This window comes from Bubalus kerabau, unplaced genomic scaffold, assembly GCF_029407905.1.
Source record: "Bubalus kerabau isolate K-KA32 ecotype Philippines breed swamp buffalo unplaced genomic scaffold, PCC_UOA_SB_1v2 scaffold_78, whole genome shotgun sequence".
Taxonomy (NCBI): Eukaryota; Metazoa; Chordata; class Mammalia; order Artiodactyla; family Bovidae; genus Bubalus; species Bubalus kerabau.
Window position 1 is genome coordinate 57,688 of NW_026577932.1, and position 14,447 is coordinate 72,134.

At 52.0% G+C, this 14,447-nt stretch overlaps 1 pseudogene; it reads right to left on the reverse strand.

Moving 5' to 3' along the window:
- Positions 1 to 567: 567 nt before the first annotated feature.
- Positions 568 to 8,861, reverse strand: LOC129641152 (PI-PLC X domain-containing protein 1-like; annotated as a pseudogene).
- Between the last annotated feature and the right edge of the window lie 5,586 nt (positions 8,862 to 14,447).

The following is a 14,447-nucleotide window of genomic DNA, read 5'->3' on the forward strand; positions in this document are numbered from 1 at the left end:
GCACCCCAGCCTCTCCCATGGGGAAGCCACAGACCCGAGAACCAGGTGTGTCTCCCTGAGGATGTGATTGTACAAATCATGCACTCACCTTTAATCATCACCTCACACCCTGCAGTCGCCGAGAGACACACGGAGGACCGAGGAGACCATGGACCCTGCCACCTGGCCCCACCTCGGCAGTCACCCACATTCAGTGGACGCGCGGACGGATGACAAGCCCCACAAGACAGGGCTGAGAATAGCCTCTGCAAAGCCCAGCTCCTCAACGTGCCCACCAGCAGCCCCAAGGTGGCTTCCGGTTCAGGCCGGTGACATCACAGTACGTGACTTAAACGCAGCCTCCGTGATACCCAGCTTCACCCATGCGTCATCCCTCAGCCCCGAAGCAGCTTCTGGTTCAGCCCAGTGATGTCACAGGATGCGAACGAGGAGCGGCCTCCGCAACGCCCAGCTCCTCAGTGCGCCATGCCTCAGCCCCGAGGTGGCTTCTGGTTCAGGCCGGTAACGTCGCAGGACGTGACTGAGATGCAGCCTCTGTGATGCCCAGCTCCACACACGCACCATCTGTCAGCCCCAAAGCAGCTTCCAGTTCAACCCGATGAGGTCACCAACAAACCACTCGGCCCAGATGAAGTTGCCTGTGAAGGTGTTGGTACGGCCCCACACCCATGCGCAAAGGTAGGGGAGCCCCCACTGGGTCAGCTTCTCCAGGGACTAGGCCGGGTGGACGCGGACAAACTCCAGGTTCTCTGTGAGGTTGATGCTGGCCACCCACAGCCTGCCTGGGACAAGAGAGGGGCTGCTGTTCATGGTGCAGGCTGTTGGGTCAGCTGCCCAGGCATGCGGCCACTAACCCATGGAGTCATGTGGCCAACCAAACCGTGTGGGCACTGACTCACGTGGTCACCCACCCATGGGGTCACTACCCCATGCATTGATCCCTCCACGGGCCACCAACCCCTGTGGGCACCCACCCATGGGGTCACTAACCTGTGAGGGCATGCGCTCACCTGTCCACATGACGACCCACTCACACCGTCACCCGCCCATGCGGTCACCCACTCACCAGGTCAGCAACTCACATGGTAACCCACCCTGCACTCAGCAACTCAAACTGGTCACCCACCCACGCAGTCTCCAACCAACACGGTCTCCGGCCTATGTGACCAGTAATCCATGGGGTCACCCACCCACGCAGTCACCCACCCATGAGACCCCTAACCCATGGGGTCACCTGCCCACGCAGTCACCAAGCTGTGCCATCACTCACCCAGACTCTGGCCTCCGCAGAGGTCAGAGATTCAGATGTCCAACAGAGACCAAAGTTCAGACAGCAGGGGCTCACAGGGGTGTTGACTCATGAATTTCTCCTGTTACAAAGGGCAGGTGGGCTGGACAGTGACACCAAAGATGTCCATGTCCTGGCCCCGTGTGGTGGACACAATAATGTTCACATGGATGTCCACATCCTGTCTACATCCTAACCCCTGTGGTGGACACAGTAACATCCCCAAGGATGTCCACGCCCTGGTCCCCATGTGCGAAACAGAATAACGTCCCCTAATACGTCCTGTTCCATTTCTCCACGTGAACACAAAGCCAGACCCATGCACGAGGACATGTGTGTGACCAGGTGTCCCGGTTTGAAGGCAGCACTCCCCTGGGTGGCTGCAGCTCTTCATGAGCTCCAGGTACTGGACGAGGTCTCAGGGCTTCACCTGGTTCCCCCACCAGTAGGGGATACCGGGCCACAGTTCTGCATGCTGACTCATGGATGCCTCGTCCTTGTACGACAGGATGACCTGCTGGCCCTGGGACCACAGCTGGTGCAGAGTCAGCACCTCCTAGGGGGAGAATCATCCGGGTGCCCATGAGACATGTGCACAGGGGTTATTGGGGTGCCTTGTGACATAATGTGTCAGTTATCGGGGGTGTCCGAGAAGCTACAGTGATGTGTGGATTATTAGGGTGTCTATGAGCAGTGATGGGCTGGTTATTGGGTTCTCTGTGAGAAGAGACAGTCATGGGTGGGTTATTGGCATGTCTGAGTAGAGACACTAGTGGGTCGATTACTGGGGTGTCTGAGTGGAGATGGTGATGGTGGGTTATTGGGGTGTCTTGAGCAGTGATTGGTAGATTTTGGGGGTGTTTGAGTGGAGACAGTGGTGGGTAGATTACTTGGGTGTCTTGAGCAGTGATGGGTCGATTATTGGGGTGCCTGAGTGGAAACAGAGGTGGATGGATTATTGGGGTTTTTGATAGAAAACAGCAGGTGGATTACTGGGGCACCGTGAGGCATGATTGATGGATTTTGGGGGTGTCTGAATAGAGACCAGGCAGGGTGGATTATTGGGGGTGCCTGTGACCAGTGATGGGCTGGTCATTGGGGTGTTTGAGTGGAGACAGTGGTGGGTGGATTACTGGGGTTCCATGAGCAGCATCACCTGGTGCCTGAATCAGCCTCATGCAGCAAGCGGATAGTTTGATTACAGTGAGGCCTAGTACTCCCACCACCCCCGCTGCCAAGAGCATGGGGAGCCTGTGGCCCCTGTTCACACCCCACGGGGACACAGCATGTCCCCAAAGATGTTCTTGATGCAGCCCATCAGGTACTCATGCAGGTCCTCCATCACGCCCTCGAAGTTCCTGCATGCCAGGCTAACCACTTCCTGTGGGTGGTTCTCCAGCCACTCTGAGATCTCCATGAGCATGTCCTGGGTGGGGGTGGGGTGAAGGGCCTTGTAGTGAGAGACAGAGGGTCATGGGTGGAGAATTCCCCCAGCACAGCCACTCTACAGATGGGTTGGGGTGTCCTGACACACAAAGACATAAAGCATGGCGCCTGGTCCCAAGGGACCCAGCCTCTCTTGAGTGGCAGTGGGGAACCGTGGCATTGCTCTGGTGTGCTGGTGTGTGTGTGTGTGTGTGTGTGTGTGTGTGTGTGTGTACACACTCCAGTAGGTACAAGTGCACACACAGGTGTGCATGTGTTCAGGGTCTGTGTGTGCATGGATATGCATGTGTGTGTGCATGCACAGCAGCAGAGAGCATTGCTTATAACATTGTGTGAAGTCTGTACTCCAGGGAGCATGCAAGGCCAGCAGGGTACATGCACACTGAGGCCCAGGACAGAACCTCCAGACCCCAAGGGTCTTTAGGTTCTGTGGTGGGGGCACTGGGGGCCGAGGCCAGTGTGAGACTTTAAGTGACTTGGCCAGCAGCCGAGAGAATGGACTGGACACCCCAAAACTGGACACAGGAAAAGACGTGTCAGGGACCTGGTATAGCCAAATTCTGGGAGACACCCCAGAGGCCAGGGGTGCAGGTGTGAGTTCAGAAACGTGTGTTGGTTGGGAATTCTGAGTGACTGATGCCAGAGGTTCTCCCTCTCATGCCTGGAGTGGACGTGTGTCCGTCCCATTAGAGGTCAGCCTCTCCTGTCTGGAGTGACTGTGTGTCCATCTGAGTGGACGTGTGCCCATCCCCTCAGAGGCCCTCCCCCTCCTGCCTGGACCAGACGTGGTGTCCCTGGCTGGCGGACCCCCCCGTCCGTAACCCTGCCCCCACCCCCACCTCCATGAGGGCCGTCATGTACACCATGTGGCCAGAGTGCAGGTTCCTCTCAGTGCCCTCCTCCATGTGCGCCAACTGCAGGTCCTCACACCAGCATCCAGGTGCTTCGTGATGCTCAGAACCTGCACACAGAGGTCAGTCATCTGTGCTGGGCACAGAGGGCAGCCCCACTCAGGGGCTGGGCATGCACTGAGGATGCCCAACTGAGGGCCACATCGGCCACTGTGAAATCAACCGTGTTGGTGCTGCTGGGGTTGAGGCACTGCTTCTGGGAACAGGGTCCCCAGGGTCAGTGGTCATGTGGAGCACAGAGCCCGGGTCAAGATTGTGGTCTTGGGGGGGTGTTCCTGCAGAGTCCAGCCTCACACTCCTTCAGGCAGTCCCTGGGTGGAAGCTCCCTGTGGGTTCAAAGCCAAGGCTCCATGACACCCAAGCTGGACCCTTGGACATGAGGACACACTAGACCCACAGAGGTCTGTGCCCACCCCCACAAACAGCACTAGGAAAGGCAAGAAGGAATCAAGGGAAGAGAACAAAAGGACAAAACATCTGTCCACGACACAAATAAGACAGGAAAAAGCAGAAAATAACTTTAACGTACATTGAAAAGTGAAAGTTGCTTAGTTGTTTCTAACTCATTTTGATCCGGTGGACTGTAGCCCACCAGACCCCTCTGTCCATGGAATTATCCAGGCAAGATTACCAGAGTGGGTTGCCTTTCCCTTCTCCAGATCTTTCCAACCCAGGATCGAACCCACATCACCCTCATTGCAAGCAGATTCTTTACCAACTAGCCACCAGGGAAGCCCTAATATAAATTTGTAGCAGAAAATGTACTGTGTTCTCTACAAGGAGTCATAATGGAAAAAGAAAAAAACACAAGGATAAAAAAATGGGGAAGAAAATAATAGATTCTCTCTATCCAAAATAAAAGAAAAAGCAAAAACTAATATTAACATAAACTAGTAGCAGAAAATGGTACTGTATTCTCTACACAGAGTCATAATAGAAAAAGAAAAAGATATAAGGATAAAAAATGGGAAAGGATGTCACAGCCCCACCCCCAATCCAAATTAAAAGAAAAAACAAAGACTCATATGAATATTGTCAGCTATAGTCAGGCACTTGCCATCCACCTCTACAAGGATTAAATGAAGTGCTGCTGCAGCCGCTGATCTTAAACACCCCCTGAAAGACCACCACCTGTGCCCCCCACCCCACACACACCCAGGTCTCTTTGGGAGCCATACCACTTGAGACCATGGCACCAAGGTCCCCCAGTATGGAGGGGACCCTGCCCTGGAGGGACGCAGAAGAAAGGGACCCAGCACCAAGGGACCCTCTGAGCAGAGGGACCCCAGTCCTGCAGGACTCCCGGGCTCTGGTGGACCTCCTGCTGCTCGCTCCCTCCTCTAGGTGTGAGCTCTTAAGGCCAGCCTGTAGGCAGCTGATGCAAGCAAGAATGTAGTTTGTCCACATTCCAGCCCTGGCTCTCTGCCAATCAGATCCCCTGAGGAGGATTCCAGCAACCAGGGACCTCCCAGGAGGAAGCAATCACACAGGTAAGAGCTGTGCTTGACAGCCTCTTGTCCTCTTGGGAGGACCAGCCCAGGAGCAGAAAAACCAGGAATATGAGTGCCCCTCAAGTGCGGGTACAGGAAGGCAGGGGCCATCTGTCCTGCCCAGGAGGGCCCCTGTTCCTGAGGGCACCTGGGCCCAGGTGGGTTTCTACCCCATCCTGCATCCACCCCCTGGGTAACGTGTGTGCCAGTGACAGGACCACTGTCAATTGGGTGCCCCCTCCCCACAGACAGGGCCCCCGCCATTGACTCCTCTCCATCCTCCACAATGACTGCCTCCCACCCTGGCTTCTCTGTGCCCCATAAAACCCCCGATCCACCCAGGAGAAGCACTACAGGGGAGGGGTGTGAGTGCGTGCATGTGTTCTCAGTCGCTTCAGTCGTCTTGACTCTCTGTGACCCCATGGACTCTAGCCTGCTGGGCTCCTCTGTCCATGGGACTTCCCATGTGAGAATACTACAGTGAGGTGCCATTTTCTCCCCCATGGGATCTTCCCGATCCAGGGATCTAGCCCGGGTCCCACGCATTGCAGGCTGATTCTTTCCCATCTGCGCCACCAAGAAAGTCTCCCTGGAGGGGGTGCTGGGGTGCAAACATAAACCCACCTCAGAGAACATGGGAACTCAGCTATTGCTTATCTGGGACCAGGAAGGAGCTCTGGTGTCAGCTCAGCTGCACAAAGGGCAGAACCCAGCCTTCCCCTTCCCTTCCCAGGTCCCCCAGCCTCTGTAACTTCAGAGGATGATGCTGTTAGTCCATGGGTCCCCGTTCTGGCTTCAGGCTGGTTCCACAGTAAAGCTGTGTCCTTTCCTACCTTTCTGGGAGGCTCTCTGGGTGGGGAAGATCTCCTGGAGGAGGGCATGGCAACCCACTCCAGTATTCTTGCCTGTAGAATCCCATGGACAGAGAAGCCTGGCAGACTACAGTCCATGGGGTCAGACATGACTGAGCAACTAAACAGCAATTCTGCTTTACAGCAGGTTTATTCTCAATCTCGTTTCCCCAAGAGGGATAAAGACACCGCCCCCTGTGGGTGACACTAGCGGCTGGAGCTGGGTCCAGGGCCCAGGCGTGCCCGCAGACCCTCACCTGGGTGGTGGACCTCTTGAGCACCATGGGCAGGGTGATACATGGCAGCACTTTGCCCAGAAGCTGCAGCAGCCTTGACTCCTTGTGAGAGATGGGTGACTTCTTGTTCAGGCAGTAGGTCATCATGCTGTGGCTCCCTGCAGGCAAACCAGGCGGGGGACACATCACCCCCTGAGCCTGTCCTCTGTGCCCCCAAGCCACCCTAAGGATGCACAGCTATAGCACCGCGGGGTATGGGGGAGTCCCGAAAGTCATATCCACTGAGTCCTGGGGACTGAATCTTGTCTCCAAATGGGGTCTCTGCAGATGTGAGAAAGTGAAAGTCAATTTATTTAAGGAATCCCATTTTTGGACAGGAAAGGCTTAAGGTGGCTTTTGATTTTACGGTTTGTTGTTTCCCAGGTGGTGCTCGTGGCAAAGAGCCTGCTTGCCAAAGCAGGAGGCATAAAGGATGCAGTGGTGATCCCTGGGTTGGGAAGATCCCCTGGGAAGGGAATGATAACCTACTCCATTATTCTTGCCTGGAGAGTCCATGGACAGAGGGGCCTGGTGGGTACAGTCCATGGGGCTGCAAAGAGTCAGACACAACTGAGCACAGAGAGACCTTCTCTAGTTACAAGTACTTTGAAGTTATTCATAGTATTTTCAGGCTTTTTATGGCGCCAATGTTGTGGTCATTTATGTGTGGTTTTACTTATTCTTTTCCCTTTTAAATCTGTGTGATCTGTTTCAGAGACAGTGTGGAGAGGTTCACACTTTAGCAGTCACCTGGGGACAATCCAGAAATCTTCCCTTCTGTCTCTGAACATAGGTTTGGACTAGCTTTATTTCTTTCTCTTTTTTCTTTTCTTATTTATTCTCAGGGTCAAGGGATAGGAAGGAGGATTTACAAGTTCATAATATAATTTGATTTGATGATGTTATGGAAGAGTGGATGGATGGGTGGATAGATAAGTAGATGGATGGATGGATGAATGGATGGTGAGTGGGTGGATGGATCAATCAGTGGATGGGTGGATGATGGATTGGTTTGTGGATGGATGGATGGATGGATGGATGCTGGATGGGTGGATTTATGGATGGATGAGTGGATGGATAGGTGAGTGGGTGGATGGACAGATAGATGAGTGGATGGGTGGGTGTGTGGGTGGATGGATGGATGGGTGGGTCAGCAGCATGTGGCCCATGCACACAGTGGTGTATGAGTCACCATGAAAAGGAGTGAAGTTCTGACACAGGCTACATCATGGATGGACCTTGAACACACGATGGTCAGTGAGAGAAGCAGACACAGAAGGACACATTTTACCTGTCCATTTATAAAAGATGTCCAGAACAGGCAAATTTACAAAGACAGAAGCAGATGAGTGGTGCCCGGGCTTGGGGGAGAGGCATCGAGTTATTTTGTAAGGGGTATGGGAAGGAGAGCGGCCAAGGGCCACTCTGTGGTCCTGAAGACTCGGAAGCCTCCTCCATGTGGGGTCCCCACAGCTTTCCCCACGGGGAAGCACCCGGAAGGGCCGAGAGACTGGGTCCACGGTTTCCTGTCTGCTCCACACTCTCAAGGGAAGAGCCGTGTGGGGGCCCCTCCTCCCAGGCAGGGTGGGATGGCCGGCATAGAACCCCACAGCTGTCGAGAGGGTGAGAAAAAGTCTAAAGCTGCCTTCCATAGAAAACAGCACTTCCTGTTTGTCCAACTGTCCATGTGCGCTCCCAGCGGGCAGTGTCCAGTGTCACAGAGCCAGGGCAGGGCCCAGTGTCTGCACAGCCAGAGGAGTGCTGGTGGAGAATGGGGCACGTTTACACCTTGAGGAGGTGAGCAGGGTTCTGTCTGGCAGGGACCCTCCCCTCCCAGGCCACGGTGTCTGGTGGCCACCCCTCAGATGGCCTGAGCACAGCAGTGTCACCCTGGAAGTGCCCGCCACCCTGGTCACCACTGGCCATCCCCAAATCCAGATGCCCGCCCATAGCTGAGCTTTGCAGCACTTTTTGCAACCAAACTGGCTGGAGTCAGAGGTTCCTCATTTTAATTAGATAGTTCTGGTATCACTTATCGAGTTGTTTTGGGGGCGGGTGGCCCCCTTAAACTTTGGGCCCTCCAAGCTCAAGTGCAGAAAGTGCTGCACAAGCTCTGATGGAAAACGTGGGTGGAAAGCTGAGGGGTCCCCAGGAGTAGGACAGAGTGGCTGAGAAAAACACAACCCTGCCCCCCAGGGAGGCCAGCATGTGTCCTGAAGGTAGGCTCTCGGGGGTTCATATACCTTCTGGGTTGAATGGGATAAAGTGGACAGACAAGGGAAGGTGCTGGTGTGTGTATGTGTGTGTGTGCAGTATGTGTGCGTGTGTGTGCATGTGTGTTTGGTGTGTGTGTGTGCATGCGTGTGTGTGTTCAGTGTGAATGTGTGTGCCTGCATGTGTGCATGTTTGGCTCTGAGGCTTCCCACACTTGGACCCATCTTGCAGCCGCATCTCCGCTGAGTCGAGCCTATGGGGCCTCACCTGGGATGGAGAGGTGGTGCAGGGGCATGTCCCAGAGCCAAGAACTCAGTGCCGACATCCAGTTGGAGTTCACTTTGGTGGCACAGGAAGGAGCCGGGCAAGCTCACCTGCCAGCCCATAAGAGGCCGAGCCTGGGCAATCTGGGGGAGGAAATGGGGTGTTGCATAATTAAAACAGGACATACAGAAGACCCGGTGCTGGCGGCATGGAAGCGTGGCTCTGAGAAACTTGTACCTGTGGACTTCTCTCCAAGAGAAAGGAGGATGGGGTGGTGAAGAGGGGAGAAGTGCTCTAGAGACGGAGAAACTGAGACACAGAAAGAAATGGACAGAGACATGAAAAGAGACAAACAGAAGTAGGGCGAGGGAGCAGAGAGACACAGGAGGTTAAGTGGGGGTTTGAGGAGGAGCAAGGGAGCGGGGAGACAGGGACCAACAGACAGACCCCAGCAGCTCAAGTCTGTTCTCCCTGAGGCTAGAGCTGGCGACCCCATCCAGAGGGTCCCCCTTCCTCGCACTGTGCACCAGCCCCCTCCTTTTGGGGCTGAGAGGGGCCCAGTTGAGCCTGTGGGCTCCAGGTATGGGGGCTTCCACCCTAGGGGCAATGGAGTCCAGGCCCAAGGTCACATGCCCGTCACTCCCCGGAGGCGGTCTCTCGATCTGATGAGTGTTGCTGCAGTAAAAGTGACTGGACAGGCTCCCAGGATGAAGCACCCACCTGAGCAGCTAAGAAGCTGGGAATGCCTCCAGTCAGGGTCTGAGTGTCCCCTCTCTCCTGTTATGGGTGGGTGTCCTGGTGGTCTGCATGCCATCAGGACTCCTTTCATGGCAAACACATGCCTGGACCTTTATATTTGTGTTTACTGCTCTCCATGGACAGGGGTTGTCTCTATTCTTAAGGTCCCCTCTCTATAGTAATAGTTCCCTTCTGTTGTCATAGTCCCCTCTCTACAGTAATAGTCCCCTTCTGTTGTCATGGTCCCCCCTCTACAGTAATACTCCCCTTCTATTGTCATACTCTCCCCTGTACAGTGATAGTTCCCCTTCTATAGTAACAGCCCCCTCTAATATCATAGTTGGAGAAAGGCATGGCAACCCACTCCAGTATTCTTAGCTGGAGAATCCCATGGACAGAGGAGCTTGGTGGGCTCCATGCGGTCAGTCCATGGAGTCACAAAGAGTCGGACATGACTGAACGACCAACACTAATGTCAGGTTTTAGAGTAATAGCCCTCTATTCTCAAAACTTCACTTCTACAGTAACTGTGTGTTTTGAGTTCAAGTTTATAAACCTTTTCTGTTTCCTGTGTAGAGAAGATCCTTTAGCATTTGCTCAAGAGCTGGTTTGGTAGTGCTGAATTCTCTCAGCTTTTGCTTGTCTGTAAAGCTTTTGATTTCTCCTTCATATTTGAATGAGATCCTTGCTGGGTATAGTAATCTGGGTTGTATGTTTTTCTCTTTCATGACTTTAAGTATGTCCTGCCATTCCCTTCTGGCATGAAGTTTCCATTGAAAGATCAGCTGTTATCCTTTTGGGAATCCCCTTGTGTGTTACTTGTTGCTTTCCCTTGCTGCTTTTAGTGTTTGTTCTTTGAGTTTGATCTTCATTAATTTGATTAATATGTGCCTTGGGGTGTTTTTCTTTGGGTTTATCCTGTTTGGGGCCCTCTGGGTTTCTTGGAATTGGGTGGTTATTTCCTTCCCCATTTTAAGGAAGTTTTCAACTATTATCTCCTCAAGTATTTTCTCATGGCCTTTCTTTTTGTCTTCTTCTGGGACTCCTATGATTCGAATGTTGGGGCATTTAACATTGTCCCAAAAGTCTCTGAGGTTGTCCTCATTTCTTTTCATTCGTTTTCCTTTTTTCCTGTCTGCTTCATATATTTCCACCATTCTATCTTGCACCTCACTTATCCTATTTTCTGCCTCAGTTACTCTACTATTGGTTCGCTCCAGAGTGCTTTTGATCTCAGTTATTGCATTATTCATTATTGATTGACACTTTTTTATTTCTTCTAGGTCCTTGTTAAACATTTCTTGCATCTCCTCAATCCTTGCCTTCAGTCTCTTTATCTTTAACTCCATTTTGTTTTCAAGATTTTGGATCATCTTTCCTATCATTATTCTGAATTCTTTCTCAGGTAGACTTCCTATCTCCTCCTCTTTTGTTTGGTTTGGTGGGCGTTTACCATGTTCCTTTACCTGCTGAATATTTCTCTGCCTTTTCATTTTGTTTAGATTGCTGTGTTTGAGGTGGCCTTTCTGTATGCTAGAAGTTTTTGGTTCCTCTTTATTGTGGACGTTCCTCCCTGTGGGTGGGGTTGGACTAGTGGCTTGTCAAGATTTCCTGGTTAGGGAAGCTTTTGTCAGTGTTCTGGTGGGTGGAGCTGGATCTCTTCTCTCTGGAGTGCAATGACGTGTCCAGTAGTGAGTTTTGAGGTGTCTATGGGTTTGGTGTGACTTTGGGCAGCCTGTATTTTAATGCTCGGGGCTATATTCCTGCATTGCTGGAGAATTAGCATGGTGTGTCTTGCTCTGGAACTTGTTGGCTCTTGGGTGGAGCTTTGTTTCAGTGCAGGTATGGAGTCAGGAGTTCTCTGGTTTTCTCAAGTTTTGTATTTAAGCCTCCTGCCCTTGGCTTTCAGTCTTATTCTTACAGTAGCCTCAAGACTTCTCCATCCATACAGCAATGATGATAAAACATCTAGCTTAATGGTGAAAAGATTCTCCACAGTGAGGGACACCCAGAGAGGTTCACAGAGTTATATGGAGAAGAGAAGAGGGAGGAGGGAGACAGAGGTGACCAGGAGGAGAAGAGGGTCAGTCAAAAGGGGAGAGAGCAATCTAGCCAGTAATCAGTTCCCTAAGTGTTCTCCACAGCTGAGAATACACTTCACAGAGTTAAGTAGAGAAGAGAAGGGGGAGGGAGGTGATAGAGGTGACATGGGGGAGAAAAGGGAGAGTCAAAAGGGGAGAAAGAAATCAAGCCAGTATTCACACCCCTAAGTAAAAATGGGTACTGAAGATTAGATTCTTAAGGGTACAAAATTGGTAACAAATACCAAAAAGCAAAGATTAAAAACCTAGAGTAGAGGTTGGATTCTCAAAAACACAATATTAAAGAAAAAAAATCACAAAAATTATAATATATATATATATATGGTTTGCTTTAAAAAATAGGTTTTTTGCAAAGTAATAGTAGGTTTTAAAAATGAAAATTAAAGGAGTAATAAAGAACTTAAAAATAAAATAATTTAAAAATTATAATTGTAAAAATATATCTAGGAATTTCTCTGGAGCTGCTGCCAGCAGGGTGGGGTCAGTTCAGTTTCGGATAGTTCCCTGTTCCAGCTTATACTTCTTCTCAAGGTCTATAGGCCCCTTCCAATGCATAGTCAATGCTAGCTACAGGGTTTTAATTTGCTGCACCTGTCACTTCCAGAGCGGCTCCCTCTTCTTTATTTATTTTACCTTCCTCTGTTTGCAAGTCCTTTCAGTGTCTAATTTCCACCGTGACACAGGGGACTGAAGGGGTCACTTATTTCGGCTCACTTGTTCAGTTGTGTTGTGGAGAGGGAGGAGCACTGCAAACAAATATCATTGGCATGTGAGGGGAGTACTCATGGTGTATGGACCACATGGGGCTTGCCCCAGCTCATGATGGCCTGTGCTTTCCCAGTCTACACTGCTCAGGCTCCAGGTTGCTCTGCAGGGGAACTGTCCAAAGTTGGCCCTGCATTTCATGCACTTCCCTGGTCTGAGCTGCTCAGGTTCAGGTTCTCGGGTACTCCACAAAGGCACAGACTCAGTTGGACCTGCGTTTTGTGCCCTTCCCAGGTCCAAGCAGCTCAGGCGACCAGGTGCTTGGCAAGCACACTGCCCCAGGTGGGCCATGTGTCTTAATCACCTCCCTGGTCCCGGCTGCTTGGTGTCCCATGTGTGCCAAAAGAGTGCTGTTTCAGGTGTGCTGTATGTCTCTTCTGGGGGGCTGATCTCAGGTTGCGACCCTCCTGGCAGATGCCAATCGTCCAGGATCCCAGGAACATGTGGTTAGCAAGTAGGAGCCTGCTCACAGTTTGGTGCAGGATGCCATCTCTGGGGCAGAGATTGCCCCTCGTCTTCCACCTCTGGCTGTCGCCCACCTGCCTCTCTGCCTCCGGCAGGGTGAGGGGCCAGTCCACAGCTAGCTAGCTCTCCTTTGGTGTTCACTCAGTCCTTTGTTCTGTGAAGTGGCCAGACTGTGCCTTAGGTTAGAGCTTTCACAGGAAAATTCTCTCTCTCTCTGGCTATCCCACAGTTTGGGTTGTTATCTCACCTTAGCTCCCTCAGATTGTCCTCAGGGCATTCAGGCCCAGTCCTTACCCTAAGCATGCAACCCACGCCTCTCCTGCTTGCTGTGGCAGATGTGAGTGTCTAGGCTATTTCTCCGCTGGGAGTTGTGGTTAAGGCACATATTCTGTGGAATTTTTTTCCCCTCCCACTTATGTTTCCCTCTGCAATTCCAAAACTCCCCACAGGCCTGGTAAGAGGGTTTCCTGGTGATTGGAAACTTCTCCTCCTTCACGACTCCCTCCCCAGGACGGGTCTCCTTCCCTAACTCTTCTGTCTCTCTTTTTGTCTGTTACATTTTGTCCTACCTCCTTTTGAAGAGAATGGGCTGCCTTTCTGGGTGCCTGGTGTCCTCCGCCAGCATTCAGAAGTTGTTTTGTGGAAGTTGCTCAGCATTCAAATGATATTTTGATGAATTTGTGGGGAAGAAAGTGGTCTCCTCTTTCTATTCCTCCACCATCTTAGGACCGCCCCACCTCTTACTTTTAAATATTTATTTAATCAGCTGCGCTGGGTCTTAGTTGTGGTACACAGGGTATTCAGTTGAGGCATGTGGGATCTAGTGCCCTGACCAGGGATTGAACCCGGCCCCCCTGTGTTGGGAGCTCAGAGTCTTAGCCTCTGGACCAGCAGGGAATGCTGCAGCATCCTACTTTAAAAAAAAATGTTATTTATTTTTGGCTGTGCTGGGTCTTTGTTGCTATGCGGGCTTTTCCCTGGTTGTAGGGAGTGGGGGCTACTCTCTAGTTCTTGTGCTTGAACTTCTCACTGTGGTGGCTTCTCTTGTTGGGAAGCATGGGCACTAGGCATTTGGGCTGCAGTAGTTGTGCACAGGATTAGTTGCTCCACAGCATGTGGGATCTTCCCAGATCAGGGATGAACCCATGTCTCCTGCATTGGCAGGCAGATTTTTAACCACTGCACCACCAAGGAAGTCATTCCCCTCCCTCTTCCCGCCAACCTCCTACTTAAAAAAAAAAAAAAAAAAGACTAAAAACAACCTGTTTAATAAATTTTCAGGAGTCTGAGCTCTGAGGTCAGCGTCTGTGGTGTCATTCTCCCAAAGGCATCTTGGCTTCAGATACTGGTTGGGCTCATGGGTCTGGTGACCAGGGCAGGTCTGGCAGCTGAAAACAGGCTTGGCCTCTGGTGCTCTGCACTCACTTACTCACCCAGGGTCCCCGAGCCCTGGAAGCCAAGCAGAGCAGTGCCAGGTGGGTCAGGTACAGCTATGGGGCTTCTGAGGTCCGAGTGGAGCGTGCAGTGGAGGCAGCTGGCTGTCCTGTCACTGTGACTGCTGCTGTCTTGTTTGCCCGTGCAGCGCAGTCATAGTGTCAGGTGAGGCCTGGCCACTGTCATGGGGACAGGATGGGACCT